Genomic DNA, 20,522 nt, shown 5'->3' on the forward strand with positions numbered 1-20,522 from the left:
TTGTAGCTCGGCCAGGGAAAATTTAAAATTGGCTCAGGGGAAAATGAAAACCTGGTATGATAAAGAAACTAGGATGAGATCATTTAAGCCTGGAGATAAGGTGCTGGTTCTTTTCCTGGTGCAAACAAATCCTTTACAAGCTAAATGTCATGGTCCTTATGAAATTATGTTTAAAGTTAACGGTGTGGATTATGTGATAAAAACTCCAGATCAAAGAAGGGCAACACAACGTTGCCATATAAATATGATAAATCCATATTATGAAAAACAGTCTGCTACTATGACTGTTGTGGTCAATAATAATGACTCTGATCTCACTAAGAACATAATGGATGATTCATCTGAAACTCATTCTGAACCCAACATTGTTTCTGCCAGATTACTAAACTCAACAATTCTGGAAAATATCGGTGGCAAATTAGTTCATTTACAGCCAGAGCAGAAGCAGCAGATGAAGCAATTAATTTTTAAATATAGGGATTTATTTCCAGATGTTCCTCGAATAGCTTCACATGATGTAGATGTTGGAGAATCCAAACCCATAGAACAACATCCATATAGAATGAACATGGAAAAATGTGAATTTGCTGAGAAAGAAATTAAGTATATGTTAGAGAATAATATTATTAGACCTTCTAATTCGAATTGGAGTTCACCTTGTGTTATGGTGCCTAAGTCAGATGGTAGTATTCGGTTTTGTACTGACCACAGGAAGGTGAATGCTGTAACGAAAACAAATGCATATCCAATCCCTAGAGTGGATGATTGTGTAGATAAAGTTGGAAAAGCAAAGTTCCTTACAAAGATTGATCTGTTAAAAGGGTATTGGTGTGTTCTATTGACGGATAGAGATAGAGAGATTTCTGCATTTCTAACCCCATCTGGGCTATATGAATATACTGTTCTTCCATTTGGGATGAAGAATGCCCCAGGTACTTTCCAGAGGATGATTAACTCTGTGATTCATGGGTTAAAAGATACAGATGCCTATATTGACGATTTAGTTACAGGAAATGATACTTGGGAAGCACATATTACTGCGGTGGAGAAACTATCTGAAAGGCTTTGAAAAGCTAATTTAACTATTAATTTAGCTAAGAGTGAATTTGGACATGCCACTGTGACTTACCTTGGTTATGTTGTGGGTCAAGGTAAGTTAGCACCTGTTCAGGAAAAAGTTCGGGCAATTTTAGAGGTTCCCACTCCAACTGGGAATGAAACTCTCAGAAGATTCTTGGGAATGGTAGGATATTACTGAAAATTCTGTTAAAAAATTTGCTAATATTGCCCTTCCATTAACTAACCTCTTGAAGAAGAATGAAAAGTTTGTGTAGATAGTGCTTTGTCAGGAGGCATTTGATAAATTGAAAACTATGCTATGTCGTCAACCTGAGCTCAGGGCACCTGACTTTGAAAAATCATTTTCATTAGCTGTAGATGCTAGTGATGAGGCTGCAGGAGCAATTTTAATGCAAAGGAATGAGGGTGATGAGGTTGATCATCTAGTAGCTTACTTTTCTAAGAAATTTAATAAGCATCAAAGGAACTATTCAACTATAGAAAAGAAATTATCTCTTGTTTTGGCTTTACAACATTTTAATGGGTATGTTGGTACAACTCAAAAGCCACAAATAATTTACACCGATCATAATCCGTTAGTCTTTCTGAGTAAGATGAAAGACAAAAATAGAAGGTTACTAAATTGGAGTCTGATGTTACAGGAGTACAATATTTTGATTAACTCATATTAAAGGCAAAGATAATGTGATTGCTGTCTGTCTAGATGTTGAATGTACAATGTAATTTTTTTTGGAGTGTTATTTTAACATTTGTAACACTCCTACTGTATATTAATTTGTAAGGTGTTATTAATTTGTATATTAATTTGTTAGGAGGGAGGTGAAACATACCCTGTGGGTATCTTGTGACTGTCACATGACCATGATGTAATTGAGTCTGGTGAGCATGATGTAATGGTCTTGTGATGGTGGGGTGATGTAATTTCCTGCCAGTGGGAGGTCATGTTCCAACAGGTAAAAAACGGTAAAGCATTGTTTTACTTTGACTCACGTTTAGCTCGACAGTTCCACGGCTTTCTGATCACAAAGTGAACTTCACTGGTGAATCCTATTCCCAGTTAAACACATCACATGATAGAACATACCAGACGATGACTGACCAATAACTGTTGTCTTTATTGATCAGGATTTGTTCAAGGAGTAATTACACAGTTCAAACGTTAACTATTTAGTTACACTTCTCTTTAGTTTACTTTCACAACTTCCAAAACCCCCCGCCCCTGTTCAGGTGTTCCCCACCCCAGATGAACCTGGCCAGGGTTCACCGTGAGCTCCTCTCCGAGTCCCTGACTCAGGGTCTTCTTCACTGGTTGCTCTCCGGAGTCAGTGCTGTCGGTGATCTTGTCCGGCACCTTTTTATACGTTTCTTCCCAAAGCTCTCAGACATTCAGATTTATTCATCAGATCTACATTGAGCATCTTCGTCAGAGACTTTTCCTCAGGGTGAAATGGCTAATATGAGGGGCATAACTTTAAAGTGTTGGGAGGAAAGTACAGGAGAGATGTCAGAGGTAAGTTATTTTTACACAGAAAATAGTGGGTGTGTGGAACACACTCCTGGGGTGGTGGTAGAGGCAGATACATTGGGGGCATTTAATGGACTCTTACACAGGCACATGGGTGATAGAACAATGGAGGGCTATGTGGGAGGGAGGGGGTAGATTGATCTTGGAGTTGTTTAAAGTGTTGGCACAATATCACAGGGAAAAGGCCTGTGCTGTGATATACTGTTCCATGTTCCAATGTTGGAGTTCCAGTTTGTTGGGATGTTCCAGGATTTCCCAGATTCTGGAATAGGCCCAGCTGTTTGGAAAACTACAAATGTAAGGATCCTATTTCAGAAAGGACGGAGGTAGAAAGCAGGAAACTCGGTGTCTTGATGTCTGTCACTGGGAAAATGCTGAACACACACTGAAGGAACAATGACAAGGTGTTTAGAAAATCTCACACGGTCAAACAGAGTCAGTGACAATGAAAGAACTGCAGAGGCTGGAAATCTGGAAATGCTCAGCAGGTCAGGCAGCATCTGAGGGAGGAGAAACAGTGTGTGAGCAGAGTGCTTTATTCAATGTGCTGAAGGGAATGAGCTGCCTGCTGAAGCTGCTCAGTGATGTCTGCTGGGAACACACGGGTCTGCAGGGACTGGAATCTGGGATGAAAAACGAGCTGCTGGGACTCAGTGGGTCAGGTCAGCAGACCACAGACTCTCTGAACTCCTCCAGAGTGGAGGGAGAGAGAAAACAGTGAGCTACCAAACTGTTAGCCTGTCACTGGCATTCGGAGAAATGGGGGAATCTACAACGAAGGATATGCTATCAAGGTCATTGGAAAATATTATGAGTGAGTTTAGTCAGCCTGGATTAATGAAATGGAAGTCACATTTGACTGGTCTTTCCGAGGTCTTTGGGGAAGTATCGAATGAAGTCGTTCAGGGGGAACCAGTAGATGTGATGTATTAGGATTTTCGGAAGGTTATTGATGAGGTCTCTCACTGGAGGTTGGTGAACAAGTTCAGAGCACATGGAGTTGGGGAGAGAAGATGAAAGCACTTGGAACAGGGAGAGATTTCCAGCATGGACTGAACATTGGTTAATGTAGAGAAAGGAAATGGTAGCAAGGAATGGGTCCTTCTCACATGACTGGTCTGTGATCCATGGGGTGTTTCAGACAGGGATCAGTGCTTGGGCCCCAGTTATACCAGTCAGTTATTTCCCTGAGGAGACCAAGAGTAACATTTCCAAGTTTACTGAAATGGGAAAGTGAGTGGAGATGAGGGGCAAAGAGGCTGCAAGGGGATAAAGACAATAAGTGAGAGGGCAACAGCAGGACAGATGGAGAAAATGGGAAGAGGTACAGAAACACTGACCATTGTTTAAACGGTGAGGGAATGGGGAACGTTTCTGTTCACAGGGACCTGGTGACTGTGTACACCGGTCACTGGCAGACAACATGCACAGACAGCAGGCAGGTAAGATGGAAACGTTGGCCTTTAACGCAAGGGGATTTGAGGAATGGTGACTACAGAGAGTCTCGGTGTGACTGCACCCAGGGTTCTGGGGAAAGGGTTAGTGTTCTTGTCTGTAAAAGATGTTCCTGGCACAGGGGGAGAGCATCAGAGCTTCACCTGACCGGTTCCTGGGACGGCAGCTCTGACACGTGAGGAGAGACTGAGTCGGCTGGCCACCGACTCCTGGCAGTTTGGAGAATGAGGCAGGACCTGGTAGATGTAAAGTCCTGAGAGGCTTCACAGGGAAGAGACAAGGAGGATGGTCTCTGTGATGGAGGGGTCCAGAGTGAGAGGGCAGAATGAGGGGGAGGCATCTGGGACTGAAGTGAGGATAGACATCTTTACTCGGGATGATGAATCATTGGGATTCTCCACCCTGGAGCTGTAGAGAGAGGCTCAGGGATTGGCTGGGCTCAACACAAGATCATCAGATTTCTGGGAATGAGAGGGATCAGGGATATCAGGATAATGGAGGGAAATAGTATTGATGTAGAACAAAGGGACATGGAAATAGAGAGCCACCATTGAAAGTGGCTTCACAGGTAGATAGGGTCATAAAGAGAGTGTCTGGTGCATTGTCCTTCATAAATCAGGACACTGAGTACAGGAGTTGTGATTTGAAAGTTGTACAACACTTTGGAGAGGCCTAATTTGGAGTATTGTGTGCAGTTCTGGTCATTTCCTCACAGGAAAGATATTATTAAACTTGAAAGAGAGCAGAGACAATGTACAAGGATGTTTCCAGGACTTGAGGACCTGAGTTACAGGGAAAGGGTGAGTAGGTGAGGACTTTGTGACCATGTGGGCAGGACAATTAACATTCCTTCTGCTCTGCTAATTCTTTTGATGATTTGTGATTGGATTTGAATTTGAATACTCTGTGATTTACTCTATCCAACCCTTCTGAGACAGACAGTTTCCCTTTGTCTGTCTCTCACTGAGTAACGCCATTTAAAGGGACATTACCAAGACGGAATGTTTGTATTAAACGTCTTGTTCATTTCTTCCCTCACCACCTCCCAGTCAATGTTCCAGCTTCCATCGATCTCTGCAGGCTTTGCTCCGTATTCATCAGCAAACTGCTGATTGAAAGTGTAGAAAACCTTCTTCCAATAGGATGCTGCCTGTGCGGAAATTTCCTGTTGGATAATCCAGGATTTGTAGTAATCATTGACTGTTCGATAATCTTTGTAGGGATGCCATTCCAAATTTGTGTCTTGATTTCAGAATCTTGTATCACTTGCGACTAAAGCTGTGCAGATATCCGTTATAAGACGTTCACTGTCTATCCATCGACAGTTGTTGAGACCTTTAGGTCTGTGCTGTTTACAGGAGTGTTGTGAGTGTACCAGGGTCTCTGAGTCACAGAAAACCCCACAGAAAGGACATTTCTTAGTACAATTGAATAACCCTTTGAACAACTCCTCCCTGGGTTTAATGGATAATTCTTCAATCTTTGCTTTGACATCCCAGCCTTTTACCTCACAGAGGAGATCCTGCTCCACCTCTTCAATACATGGCAGAATGGCTTCTGCACATTTCTTGCCATCACTGCCACTCTGAAACAGAATGAGTTTCATCTCATCTTTGGGCATCGAGATTCTTGTCTTTAACTTTTCAACAAACGTGTTTAGGAAGCTCTGAGCATTTCCAGCAAAGTTCTGCTTCACTGCATCCTGAACAATGACCTTAGCTTGCCCAGTGATCTCTGTGAGGATTTCTTTAGCCAGACGGGTAAATGTGCTCTCTCCATCGTGTTCTGTCTTGCAGTGTTTAATAACTTGCTGATGGAGCCAGTCTTTGGCGAAATTCTCAAAGTCTCTGATGTACTGGAGATATTCATCAAATAGATCTGTTTGTTTCAGGTGGACCAGGAGGGCCACAGTGAAGGTGTTACGGAGACTGTACTGTCGCTCAGGGTCATGTTTTTTCATATCATCCACAATGTTCACGCTGAGAGTCTTGAGGGTGGCATCTCGGAGAGCTGGCATGAAACAATATTGAGCAAATCGTTCTGCTTGTCTCAGGTTCTCATCCTGCTCTGTGTAAATATCCATGAAGCGATCAAAGTATTTACTTTTCATGTTTTCCAGTCTTCTCCGTGGGTTGTGTTTGTGGATGAACCTCCTGTGCATCTCCTGGAATCTTGGTGCAGCGTAACCACACAGGTGAAGTTTAAACTCGGCCTTGAAAACCTCAGACATTGAAACGTATTGATGTGAAATATTGTCAACTTTTCCCTCTATCATGTTCAAAAGTTCAATGCAATATTTATTGTCATAATCCATGTCCTTTTTTGTGATGTCAGTGATCCAATGTCTGCATTCATCCTCGATGAGCTTTGTAATCATTGCTGCTTGATTGAGATCTGATTGCAATCTGGATGGAATGAGTTTACTTGTACCCCATCTCCAATATGACACATTGATGTGTTTCACTTCAATCTGAAAGTACTGGGCCCCCAGTTCACAGAGATTTTTACCTTTTAGCCTTTCATTAATCACTCTCCCTTGAGTTTTTGTTTCCTCTCTGAGAAGATTTTCAATCTCCTGTTCAATGTTTCTTCCTCTGCAGGGCTGATACTCCAGCTGAGAGAGTGTATCTTCCCACATCGTTTCAAATTCATTTTGCAATTCCTCTTCACCCAACACCTGATTTGTTGCTTTACACTTCCTTAAAAGCACCTTCACCTGTTCTCCAATCTGCTTGTGAAAGTTATTACAAATATCATCCACTCCCTGCAGTCCCACCCGTCTATTCACGGCATCTCTACATCTCTGCATTGAATCGTGCTGAAGTCGGCTGCATAAACTGGAGATGCTGAGCTTAAATTCCTCTCTGTATTTCTCCATCAGACACATGTTATCAGCCCCACTTTCATACAGAACTTGTAGTTTATCCAGAGTGTCACCCTCCCTTTTGTTCATCTCTGTCTTCATCTCCCTCTCCAGATTACGGAGCAGTTCGGTCAGATCTCCTCTGGCATTGCTGATTCTGTTTTCAGCCTCATTTCCCCAGGAGTGAGTGAATTTGCGGAGTTCCCACTCCCAGTCCTTGTACTTCACGGAGAGGTGGTTGTAAGCCTCTGCGACCAGGCTGTTCTGGAAGCTGAAAATGAAATTTTCGTGTTTCACCTGCTCCCAAAGCCCAGCCATCCATTTGATAAAGTCCGGGATAGTGAAAGCTCCTTGGCATTGGCTCTGTTGGATTAGACACTGAATTAGGTTCTTCTTCAGTTGGGAGACGTGTTCACTGTAGCCGGTGTTGACTGCAGCCATTGGGGGTGTACCATGCCACAGACCAGGGATGTACAGGTTGTCCTTGTCAGCATCATAGTCCATCACATCCCGGAACGTTACTCGGTCTACCTTCTCCAGCTTTGCTGCAGCCTCTGTCATCTTATCCAGCTGCTCCAGGAGTTTCTGACGGCCTCTCAGATTCTGATCGTGCGCACTCACATCGCCGACGTTCTGGTGAACAAATAAGCACTTTGGCCCTTTTCCTGTCTCCCTCATGCGGATTAAGGAATGAACAACAATCTGTAAAATATCTTTCATCTCTGACAGATTTTCCATCCCGATGTTTACCAACGTTAAGTTGCTTAATCCAACCACGAACGTTGCCAGCTCATTGTCGTGCTCGTAGCTGTCTGTCAGTGTTGCGAGTTCTGGGGCTCTCAGCCCCTCTGTGTCAATGACCAGGATGAACTCACAGCCCAGCTCCTCGGCCAGGCTCCCTGTGACTTTGATCAACTGCATGTAGGCCCCTCGAGTACATCGGCCGCTGCTCACAGCAAACCGCAAACAGAACATTGTGTTGAGGAGTGTGGACTTGCCCGTGCTCTGAACTCCGATCACCGTCAGCACAAACACTCAGCAAGCTCTTCCCACTTTGTTGGCCACTTCTGTGAGTACAGCAGCGATCCATGGAATGGGAACATTGGAAACATCTCCATCGATGAGTTCCAGTGGGAACCCTTCCAGCAACAGTTCAGCAGCAACACGTGGGAACTGCGACACCTCTGGGTGGATCTGTGTCCTTTGGGTGACATTGTGTCGAGTCACTGAAAGTTCATAAACCTGGCCAAGTTCCCTCATGAAATGCTCAAGTCCCAGGGAACTATCAGACATCTTCTGATCCAACTCCTTCAGTTCCTTCACCTTCTGCTTTGAGTCTTTGCACAGTTCTTTATAAATTCTACGCAATCCTGCCATAATTTCCCGTGATTTACTGTCCAGTTCCAGTTTCAGCCACTGTAGGGAAATGGCTCTGTCAACCCCACCATGACGGGTGAGGTGTTTAATGAACAGCCGCATCTCTTCCGACAGACTCTGTCTGAGCTGAGCTTCCCGGATTCTGTTCTTCTCTTGGTCTAGTTCGTGGTTATACTCTTCTGTGGTTCTGTCCCCACGGAGTTTCATCCGAGATTTCTCTTTTTCAACTTTAGACAACCCTTGCCAGGGCTCTCCATGAAAGGGCAACACTCTCCTTTTATACCCAGTAATGTCTCCTGAGACAAGTCTGTCCAGTATTTTGGTCAGTTCCTTGGCTCGTTGTATTTCAGGTTGACGTTCATCGACCTCAATCCCACTTTCCATCGCAATGTCAGCCATTTTCTCCAGGCTCAGCAAGGTCTGGTCCCTGTCCCTCATTAGAATTACTCGTTTGATCTGAGAACGGAGCTTTTCCACAAGTTTAGCCTCATTTACATTTGCCCGAAGAATGCATTGTTGAGGTTCTAACTTTAGATCTTTGAACAGATTCTTCACCTGCTCAGGGGTTATGTGTTGCTGATTGATGTGGGTGTTGACTATGAGAAAGAGTTTTGCTGGTGACTGTGTGAGAGAGGTGAGGAATTCTCGTTCCTTCTCACCGATAACATCAATGAAAATAAAGAGAGCAGCAGATACTTTTGCCAGAAACCGAGCGTTTCCCTGGAAAGTTTCAGCATCGCCTCGGAGGTTAATGAATGCAGCAGCCTCTGGGAAAATATCCGTGTTACTCTTCCCAGAAGGGAGATACCAGCTGATCTCAGCCATTCCATCGGATATCCTGCGGGGCACATTCCCACATTCCATCTCGGAGTGCAGGAAGATGTTCTGCTGCAGCTGTGCCTGACTCAGGGTGAGATTGAGGATTCGGGATTTGGACACTGTGCACCTTCCCAGTCTGAGGAAGGACACCGTTGGCATGGCTGCTGTCACGATGGGCACCTCCACAACGGGGCTGCTGTCTGTAGGAGAATGTGGGCACCATGTTTTAACAATGGGCCTCATGGCCCAGAGGAGAAGGGTGGCACCAGGCCCTTCTGTGGGTGCCCTCATCTTGTCCATGGGGTGACTGTGTGTGTCTGGCATCAGAAAGGGTAATGCAAACTGGCACAGAGACATCTTCAGCATCAGTTCCTGCTGGAGAGAGTGGTCAGCACAGAGGAAAATGGCAGCAATGATATCTAGAGGATTCATCCCAGAAACCCGTGACTCGCTCACTTCAACGATATCATTCTGACCTTCATCATCATTATCCTCTCCGTCCGAGGACAGATCAGGAGGCTATTCAAGATTCCTTGCCAGTGTATTAGCTGCGAGGATCCTTTGGAGAAATTGCCAAGGAAGATCTTCTGGTCGTGTTGGTTTGCTGTACTCCAATTTATCCTGGGATACCTCCCGCATTATCTTAAAGGCCAGTTTGTGAGGATAATGATCATGCAATCCCAGATCCTTTATGAGTTGTGGTGCTCTGAGATTTTCAGATCTGTTACTTCCATCTGGTAAAGCTCTTTCCCTTCCCTTTGAGATATTGTAAACGTTACGCTGAAATGCATCCTCTGGCTCCGCCTGGTCTCCAGGGTCAGCTTTTCTCTTTTCTTCTGCGGTCAGGTCCTTTACTTCTTGTATTCCAGGGTGATGTTTATCAACTCTTTGTCCTTTCACATCCAGAGAATCTTCATCCTCATCCTCAACATTGTCACTCTCTGAGGACTGAGCACATGGCTGTCCAGGATTCACCACCATTGGATTGGCTGATGGGATCGTATGGAGAAGGGGACAAGGGAGCGTTTTGATTTGATCTGTTCTGCTGTCCTCCAGTGCATCCCAGGAAACATCTTGTGTGGATGTTGGTGATGATTTGTGGGTATAATGATCCTCTGAACCCAGATCCTTCACTACTTGTGGGATGCTAAAATTATCACATTGGCTATTTCCAATTGGGAAAACACTCTCCCTTCCCTTTAAATTGTTGTAGAAATTGGGATTATTTAGATCCTCTGATTCCCTCTGGTGTCCAGGGTCAGGATTTCTCTGTACTTTAGTGGTCAGTTCCTTGGCTCGTTGTATTTCATGTTGACATTCATCGACCTCAATCCCACTTTCCATCGCAATGTCAGCCATTTTCTCCAGGCTCAGCAAGGTCTGGTCCCTGTCCCTCATTAGAATTACTTGTTTGATCTGAGAACGGAGCTTTTCCACAAGTTTGTCTGCATTTACATTCGTCCGAACAATGCATTGTTGACATTTTAACTTTAGATCTTTGAACAGTTTCTCCACCTGCTCAGGGGTTATGTGTTGCTGATTGATGTGGGTGTTGACTATGAGAAAGAGTTTTGCTGGTGACTGTGTGAGAGAGGTGAGGAATTCTCGTTCCTTCTCACCGATAACATCAATGAAAATAAAGAGAGCAGCAGATACTTTTGCCAGAAACCGAGCGTTTCCCTGGAAAGTTTCAGCATCGCCTCGGAGGTTAATGAATGCAGCAGCCTCTGGGAAAATATCCGTGTTACTCTTCCCAGAAGGGAGATACCAGCTGATCTCAGCCATTCCATTGGATATCCTGCGGGGCACATTCCCACATTCCATCTCGGAGTGCAGGAAGATGTTCTGCTGCAGCTGTGTCTGACTCAGGGTGAGATTGAGGATTCGGGATTTGGACACTGTGCACCTTCCCAGTCTGAGGAAGGACACCGTTGGCATGGCTGCTGTCACGATGGGCACCTCCACAACGGGGCTGCTGTCTGTAGGAGAATGTGGGCATCATGTTTTAACAATGGGCCTCATGGCCCAGAGGAGAAGGGTGGCACCAGGCCCTTGTGTGGGTCCCCTCACCTTGTCCATGGGGTGACTGTGTGTATCTGGCATCAGAAAGGGTAATGCAAACTGGCACAGAGACATCTTCAGCATCAGTTCCTGCTGGAGAGAGTGGTCAGCACAGAGGAAAATGGCAGCAATGATATCCAGAGGATTTATCCCACCATCCCCTGGTGCTGTAACTTCAAAGAAATCACTTAATTCTTCATCACCATCACCCTCGCTGTCTGGGTACTGAGCAGGTGGCCATTCACTACTCCCCGTCAGTGAATTGCCTGAGAGAATCCTGAGGAGAAATCGCCAAGGAAGATTTCCTGGTCGGGTTAGTTTGTTGTTCTGCAGCTGATCCCGGGTTACCTCCCGCAAGGACATCAGTGACAGCTTGTGTGGATAATGATCTTGTAAGCCCAATTCCTTTACAATTTGTGGGGTGCTAGGGTTATCAGATTCATAATTTCCAGCCGGTGAAACCTTCGCCATTTGCTCAGTGTCTGAATGTACTCCTGTGTTCTGTGTTCCTTGTTCCTAAAGGGGCTTGTTTTCCCCTGAATTTCTCAGACACTCTGGTGTTTTGAAGTGTTGGGATTTTTCACCTGACCTGGGTTCTATTTCTTGGATCTGTTATATTTCCTGGATTCCTGTCTGAGATATTTCTCTGTGCAGGAACTCGCTCTCGAGCACCCGAGTTCCTGTCCCCGGATCACTGTGCTGGTTGTTTCTGTGTCTCTGGCTGGTGAGTCTCTGTGAGGCCTTGTTGCCCTGGCAGTGTGTTTACTGTGTTCAGTCACCATGGGAACCTGCAAATTGGTGACTACAATCGTACCCAATCTCGTTGGGAGCACACCAAGGGAATTGTGTACAAACTTGGTGCCTTTACCTTTTGAATGATGCACTTTCTTTGGAGGGAGTGGAACAGAGATCGTACTGATGGTGTCCTGGATAAGGTCAGAGAATCCTCGAAATAGTCTGCAGCTCGGGCAGCATCTGTGGATAAATAAAAGCCGGAATGTCAATAGAGCCTGTCCATGCACAGAGAACAGTGACAGAGCGAGAGGTGATGTCACGATTCACAAAGTGACACCACAATTCAACAGCTAATTGGTGAGTTGCAAAGATGGATTGTCAGCAAGTCAGGCAGCATCTATGGAGGGGGATAAACAACCAACGTTTTGGGCTGAGAACCTGACGAATTCCTGGTAACCTGTATCTATCAAGAAGTGTGATAAATTTCCCTGTGATATCAGCCTCAACTATCATCCCAGGCAGTGTGCTGTCACTCTGTGTGGAAAAATATCCTGTCACTGACATCTCCCCTAGACTTTCTTCACTCACCTTAAACGGATGTCTGCTGGTATCGGCCATTGCTGCCATGGGAAGGAAGTGCTGGCTCTCACTCTCACTATACTCTCATCCTCCTTCACTCCAAAGAGAGAAGCCCTGGCTCACTCAAACTTTCCCCATTTATGGTCTCTAACTCTGGCAGCGTATTCTTCTGCACCCTCTCTAAACTTCCACATCCTTTTTATAATGAGGTGAGCAGAACAGAACACAATATTCCAGGTGTGGTCTGACCAGAGTTTTATAGAGCTACCAAGATATCTCACTGTTCTTGAAAGGAAGAGGCTTCCCTTCCTCCACCATCAACGTTACCCTCGACCGCATCTCTTCCATTTTATGCATATCTGTTCACCCCATCCTGCTACTACCCTACCATAGAACCATAGAACATTACAGCACAGAAAACAGGCCCTTTGGCCCTTCTTGGCTGTGCCGAACCATTTTTCTACCTAGTCCCACTGACCTGCACCTGGGCCATATCCCTCCAAACCCCTCTCATCCATATACCTGTCCAAGTTTCTCTTAAATGTCAAAAGTGAGCCCGCATTCACCATTTCATCTGGCAGCTCATTCCACACTCCCACCATTCTCTGAGTGAGGAAGCCCCTCCAATGTTCCCTTTAAACTTTCCCCCCTTCACCCTTAACCCATGACCTCTGGTTTTATTCTCCCCTGGCCTCAGTGGAGAAAGCCTGCTTGCATTCACTCTATCTATACCCATCATAATTTTATACACCTCTATCAAATCACCCCTCATTCTCCTACGCTCCAGGGAATAAAGTCCTAACCTATTCAACCTTTCTCTGTAACTCAGTTTCTCAAGTCCCGGCAACATCCTTGTAAACCTCCTCTGCACTCTTTCAACCTTATTAATATCCTTCCTGTAATTAGGTGACCAAAACTGCACACAATACTCCAAATTCAGTCTCACCAATGTCTTATACAACCTTACCATAACATTCCAACTCTTATACTCAATACTTTGATTTATAAAGGCCAATGTACCAAAAGCTTTCTTTACAACCCTATCTACTTGTGAAGCCACTTTTAGAGAATTATGTACCTGTACTCCCAAATCCCTCTGCTCTACTGTACTCCTCAGTGTCCTACCATTTACCTTGTATGTTCTACCTTGGTTTGACCTTCCGAAGTGCAATACCTCACACTTGTCCGCATTAAACTCGATCTGCCATTTTTCAGCCCATTCCTCCAACTGGTCCAAATCCCTCTGCAAGCTTTGAAAACCTTCCTCACTGTCCACTACACCTCCAATCTTTGTATCATCAGCAAATTTGCTGATCCAATTTACCACATTATCATCCAGATCATTGATATAGATGACAAATAACAATGGACCCAGCACTGATCCCTGTGGCACACCACTAGTCACAGGCCTCCACTCAGAGTAGCAATCCTCCACTACCACTCTCTGGCTTCTTCCATTGAGCCAATGTCTAATCCAATTTACTACCTCACCATGTATACCTAGCGACTGAATCTTCCTAACTAACCTTCCAAGTGGGACCTTGTCAAAGGCCTTACTGAAGTTAATGTAGACAACATCCACTGCCGTCCCTTCATCCACTTTCCTGGTAACTTCCTCAAAAAACTCTAATAGATTGTTTAAACATGACCTACCACGCACAAAGCCATGTTGACTCTCCCTAATAAGTCCCTGTCTATCCAAATACTTGTAGATCCTGTCTCTTAATATTCAGTGTGGCCTCCTGTATAGCAGTGAATCCCGATGTAGATTGGGAGACCGCATCACCAACCACATACACCCCAGAAAAGGTGGGATCTCCCAGTGGCCGCCCATGTTAATTCCACTTCCCATCCCGATATGCCTATCCATGGCCTCGTCCACTGTCGTGATGTAGGTTGAAGGACCAACACCTTATATTCTGTCTGGGTAGCCTCCAACCTGATGGCATGAACATTCATTTCTCAAACTTCCGGTAATAGACCCCCCCATCATTCCTCATCCCCTTTCCCACTCTCGGCTTAGTTCCTTAGCTGTCCATCACCTCCCTCTGTTGCTCCTCCCACTTTTCTTCTTCCATGGCCTTCTGTCCTCATCTGTCAGATTCCCCTTTCTCTGGCCCTATATTTCTTTCACTAATCAACTTTCCAGCTCTTTACTTCACCTCTTCCCCACCTCCCAATTTCACCTGTCACCTTGTGTTTCTCCCTCCCCTCCCCACACCTTTTAACTCCGAATGCTCATCTTTTTTTCACCAGTCCTGCTGAAGGGTCTCAGTCTGAAATGTCGACTACTCTTTTCCATAGATACCTCCTGGCCTGCTGAGTTCCTCCAGCATTTTGTGTGTGTTGCCTGGATTTCCGCATCTGCAGAATTTCTCTTGTTTGTCACTGCTCTTGAACACAGTACCTGGATTTCTGAAGCCCAAGACACCATACCCCTTCTTAAAAACCCTATCAGCCTGCACAGCACCTTGGAGTGACCTGTGGACATGGACCCCAAAATCCCCCTGTTCCTCCACACCGCTAAGAAACCTGTGAATAGCCCTGTATTCTGCCTTCAAACTTGACCTTCTAAAGACAATCACTTTGCACTCATCGGGTGTGAATTCCATCTGCCACTTTTCCGCTCATTCTGTGTCCTGTCAATGTCCCGATGAACTAATAACAAACTTCTATCCTATCCCCAAATCCACAGACCTTTGTGTAACCTGTAAACTTATGAACCCACCCGTCCATTTTCACATCCAAATAATTTATAGAAATCACAAAGTCCTGGTGTCTCAGAACAGATCCCCCTGGATCAGCTCTAATCATCGATCTCCAGACAGATACCCCCGGATCAGCTCTAATCATCGATCTCCAGACAGATCCCCCCGGATCAGCTCTAATCATCGATCTCCAGACAGATCCCCCCGGATCAGCTCTAATCATCGATCTCCAGACAGATCCCCCCGGATCAGCTCTAATCATCGATCTCCAGGCAGATCCCCCCGGATCAGCTCTAATCATCGATCTCCAGACAGATCCCCCCGGATCAGCTCTAATCATCGATCTCCAGGCAGATCCCCCCGGATCAGCTCTAATCATCGATCTCCAGACAGATCCCCCTGGATCAGCTCTAATCATCGATCTCCAGACAGATCCCCCTGGATCAGCTCTAATCATCGATCTCCAGGCAGAATACTCTCATCTACTACCACTCTCTGCCTTCTGTGGGTGAGACAATTCCAAATCTACGTTGCCAAGTGTCAGTCGATCCCATATTCCCTGACTGATATAGAGATGCACTGCAATCACCGTTGTACTTTCACCAATATGTTTATTCCATCAATGAATAAGGACCACTCCTGCCTCCCCCGTCTCCAGGCACATGATTCCCCGTATTCCTGAGTGGTCTGACACTCATCTCATCATCCTCCTGTTCCTCCTGTACATTAGAACGCCTCAATCCTACTCGCCGAGGCCTTCTCATGTCTCCTCCCAGCTCTAATAAATACTTCCTACACACCTTCCTGACTGCCTTATAATTGTGAAGAGCCCTGGAACATTGAACATGGATCAATACAGCACAGGAACAGGCCATTCGGCCCACAATGTTGTGTCAAACCAATTAAATTAGTCATCAAATGGCCAATTAAACTAATCCCTTCTGTCTGCATAACGTCTGCCCTGTCTGATCTTTGCTTCCTAAAGCTTAATTGTGCTTCCTTCATTCTCTTCACTAAATGTTGCACATCTCTTGATGACCATAGTTCCTTCACCCTGCCATCATTCCCTGACTCAATGGATCCCAATGCAAGTGCTTCCCAAACAGCCTCTACATTTCTATTGCTCAGTTCCCTGAGAACCTCTCTTCCCACTATGTGGCCTCACCTCCAGTTGGTCTGTCTACGTATTGGGTCAGCAAAACTTCCAAGACACATCTAATAAATTCTGCCCCATCTGAACCTTCTGCCATGAGGAGATGCCAGTCATAGAGTTATAGAGTCACAGAGCATTACAGCTCAGAAAGAGGTCCTTTAGCCCATGATGGCCTGGTCTTCTGCCTAGTTCCATCTACCCACACTGAAACATAGCCTTTCATAGCCCTCCCCATCCATGTACTTCTACAAAATTCTCTTCAATGTTACAATTGAACCTGCAACTTCCACTTCACTGGCAACTCCTTCCACACTCGCACTATCCTCTGAGTGGAGACGTTTTCCCCAGATTGAAGGGCCTTTTTGAGCTGGAGGTCTGTAATTAGCGGAGTTCATAGGGATCTGTGCTGGGACCTCAGCAGTCTGTAATGTACATAAATTAATGACCTGGGTGAAAATGTAGATCAGTGGGTGCGGATGATTCCAAGATTGGTGGAGTTGTGTATTGTGTAGAAGATTAGCAAAGAATACAGCATGATATAGATCAGTTGTGGATATGGGCTGAGAAATGGCAGATGCAGTTTAAACCAGATAGATGTGAGGTGTTGAACTTTAGTATGGCAAATGCAAAGAGACAGTGCACTATTAAGAGCAAGGTCCTTCAGTGTTCCTGAGCAGAGAAATCTTGAGATCCAAGTTTGGATCTCCTTGAAAGTAGATACACAGGTTCATAACGTGGGTAGGAAAGCTGATGGAATGAGCTGCTTTTATTAATTGAGGCAGAGTTCAAAGGTCCAGAGGTTTCGTCGCAATTTTACATACTCTGGTTAGGCCACCTCTGGAATATTTCAGACAGCTCTGGTCAGCCCAATATAGGAAGCAGGTTGAGGATTTGGGGAGGGTGCAGAAGAGGTTCACTTGGAAGTTGCCTCACGAGAGTCAGGGTAAACTTGGGCTGCTTTCTCGGGAGTATTGGAGGCTGTGGGGAGATCTGATCGAGGTTTACAAGATTATGAGAGGCATAGATAGAGTGGACAGAGAGTATCTGATTCTTGGGGTTGAACTGTCTAATCCCAGAGGGCATGTATTGAAGGTGTGGGGGGTAGCATTCAAGGGGGATGGGAGTGGTAAGTTTTTTACTCAGAGTCATGGATACCTGGGATGCACTGCCTGGGGTGGTGGTAGAGGCAAATACATCAGAGTCTTTTAAGGGACATAGCTAGGCACATAGATGTAAGTAAGATGGAGGGATATGCACATGGTGTAGGTAGGAGGCATTAGTATTTAGGAGTTTTTGATTTGCTTTGGCTGGTTTAGTACATCATTGTGGGCTGAATGGCCTCTTCCTGTGCTGTACTCTTCTATATTCTATGTTCTCATTCCACCGAGATGCAACACTGAGCGTCATAGGAAGTCATTCCTGCCTGTGGCCATCAAACTTTACAACTCCTCCCTCAGAGTGTCAGACACCCTAAGTCAATAGGCTGGTCCTGAACTTATTTCCACTGGGCATGATTAACTTACTATTATTTAATTATTTATGGTTTTATATTGCTATATTTCTTCACTATTCTTGGTTGGTGCGGCTGTAACGAAACCCAATTTCCCTCGGGATCAATAAAGTATGTCTGTCTGTCTGTCTATCATTTTCCGCTCTAATACCTCATAATTTTGTATACCTTTATAATATCTCTGCTCATTCTCGTACAATCCAGGAATAAAGTCCTAAACTATTCAACCTTTTCCCATAACTCGGATCCTCAAGTCCCGGCAACATCCTGTAGATTTTCTCTGCACTCTTTCAAGCTTATTGATATCTTTCCTGTAGGTCAGTGACCGGAAATGCAACAATACTCCATATTAGACCACACCTTCATCTTATAGAACTTCAAACATATCATCCAAACTTGTATACTCAACGTACTCATTTCTGAAACGATGAGCCAAAAACTCTCTTTACCACCCTATCTATCTGTGATGCCACTAAGGTAGGGATGTGCTCAGCACAGCTTTGTGGGCCGAAGGGCCTGTATTGTGTTGTAGGTTTCCTATGTTTCTATAGGCAGTTGATAGAGAAGGGATGCGCTCAGACTGATGGTTTGAGATGTGTCTATTTTAATGCAAGGAGTATTATGAACAAAGCGGATGAGCTTAAAGCGTGGATCAGTACTTGAAGCTATGATGTTGTGGCCATTACAGAGACTTGGATTGCTTAGGGGCAGGAATGGCTACTTAGAGTGCCAGGCTTTAGATGTTTCAGAAGGGACAGGGAGGGAGGCAAAAGAGGTGGGTGCATGGCACTGTTGATCAGAGATAATTTCTCTTTTCTTTACTTCTTGACTAGATTTTCAACAGCCGTTGTTAATGACAGAGATCCAGAAAATTTTAAGGCTAGCAGGAAGGAGCTTAATAATGAAATTAGGAGAGCCAGAAGGGGCTATGAGAAGGTCTTGGTGAGCAGGATTAAGGAAAACCCCAAGGCATTCTACAAGTATGTGAAGAGCAAGAGATTGAGAATTGAGAGAATAGGACCAATCAAGTGAGACAGTGGAGAAGTGTGTATGGAACTGGAGGAGATAGCAGAGGTACTTAATGAATACTTTACTTCAGTATTCACTACAGAAAAGGACCTTGGCGATTGTAGGGATGACTTACAGTGGACTGAATATCTTGAGCACATCGACATTAAGAAAGAGGATGTGTTGGAGTTTTGGAAAGCATCAAGTTGGATAAGTCACCGAGATATATCCCAGGCTACTGTGGGAGGTGAGGGAGGAGATTTCTGAACTTCTGGCAATGACCTTTGCATCGTCATTGGGGACAGGAGAGATTCTGGAGGATTGGAGGGTTGTGGATGATGTTCCCTTATTCAATAAAGGGAGTAGAGATAGCCCAGGAAGTTATAGACCAGTGAGTCTTACGTCAATGGTTGGTAAGTTGATGGAGAAGGTCCATCAACTTACCAACCTATTTGCAAACCTATCTCCATCTGTAATTCCAACCTTGGCACAGAGCTTCGGTCTCCATTGAGACTGTAGCTCAGCCTCAGGATTTATGGACATTTAGGCATAATACGATTAGGAATAGTCAGCATGGCTTTGTCAAAGGCAGGTCGTGCCTTACGAGCTTGATTGCATTTTTTGAGGATGTGACTAAACACATTGATGAATGTAGAGCAGTAGATGTAGTGTATATGGATTTCAGCAAGGCATTTGATAAGGTACCCCATGCATAGCTTATTGAGAAAATAGGGAGACATGGAATCCAAGGGGACATTGCTTTGTGGATCCAGAACTGACTTGCCACAGAAGGCAAAGGGTGGTTGTAGATGGTTTGTATTCTGCATGGAGGGCAGTGACTGGTGGTGTCCCTCAGGGATCTGTTCTGGGACCCCTACTCTTCGTGATTTTTATGAAGAGGAAGCGGAGGGATGGGTTAGTAAATGCGCTGATTACATGAAGGTTGGGGGTGTTGTGGATAGTGTGGAGAGCTGTCAGAGGTTACAGCGGGACATTGATAGGATGCAAAACTGAGCTGAGAAGTGGCAGATGGAGTTCAACTCAGATAAGTGTGAGGTGGTTCATTTTGGTAGGTCAAATATGATGGCAGAATATAGTATTAAGGGTAAGACTCTTGGCAGTGTGGAGGATCAGAGGGATCTTGGGGTTTAAGTCCATAGGACGCTCAAAGTAGCTGTGCAGTTTGACTGTGTGAATAAGTAGGCATACGGTGCATTAGCCTTCATCAATTGTGGGATTGACTTCAAGAGCTGAGAGGTAATGTTGCTGCCATATAGGGCCCTGGTCAGAACCCACTTGGAGTACTGTGCTCAGTTCTGGTCGCCTCACTACAGGAAGGATGTGGAAACTATAGAAAGGGTGCAGAGGAGATTTACTAGGATGCTGCATGGAATGAGGAGCATGCCTTATGAGAATAGATTGAGGTTACTCGGCCTTTTTCCCTTGGAGTGACGGAGGATGAGAGGTGACCTGATAGAGGTGTATAAGATGATGGAAGGCATTGATCGTGTGGACAGTCAGAGGCTTTTTGCCAGGGCTGAAATGGCTAACATGAGAGGGCACAGTTTTAAGGTGCTTGGAAGTAGGTACAGAGGAGGTGTCAGGGGTAAGTTTTTTTTTATACACAGAGAGTGGTGAGTGCATGGAAA

General features: G+C 45.0%; 1 pseudogene; it reads right to left on the reverse strand.

Annotated features, from left to right (window-relative positions):
• Nucleotides 1–2,074: 2,074 nt before the first annotated feature.
• On the reverse strand, nucleotides 2,075–11,110 carry LOC140726073 (interferon-induced very large GTPase 1-like; annotated as a pseudogene).
• Between the last annotated feature and the right edge of the window lie 9,412 nt (nucleotides 11,111–20,522).

The sequence above is a fragment of the Hemitrygon akajei genome, chromosome 4 (genome assembly GCF_048418815.1).
Source record: "Hemitrygon akajei chromosome 4, sHemAka1.3, whole genome shotgun sequence".
Lineage (NCBI taxonomy): Eukaryota > Metazoa > Chordata > Chondrichthyes > Myliobatiformes > Dasyatidae > Hemitrygon > Hemitrygon akajei.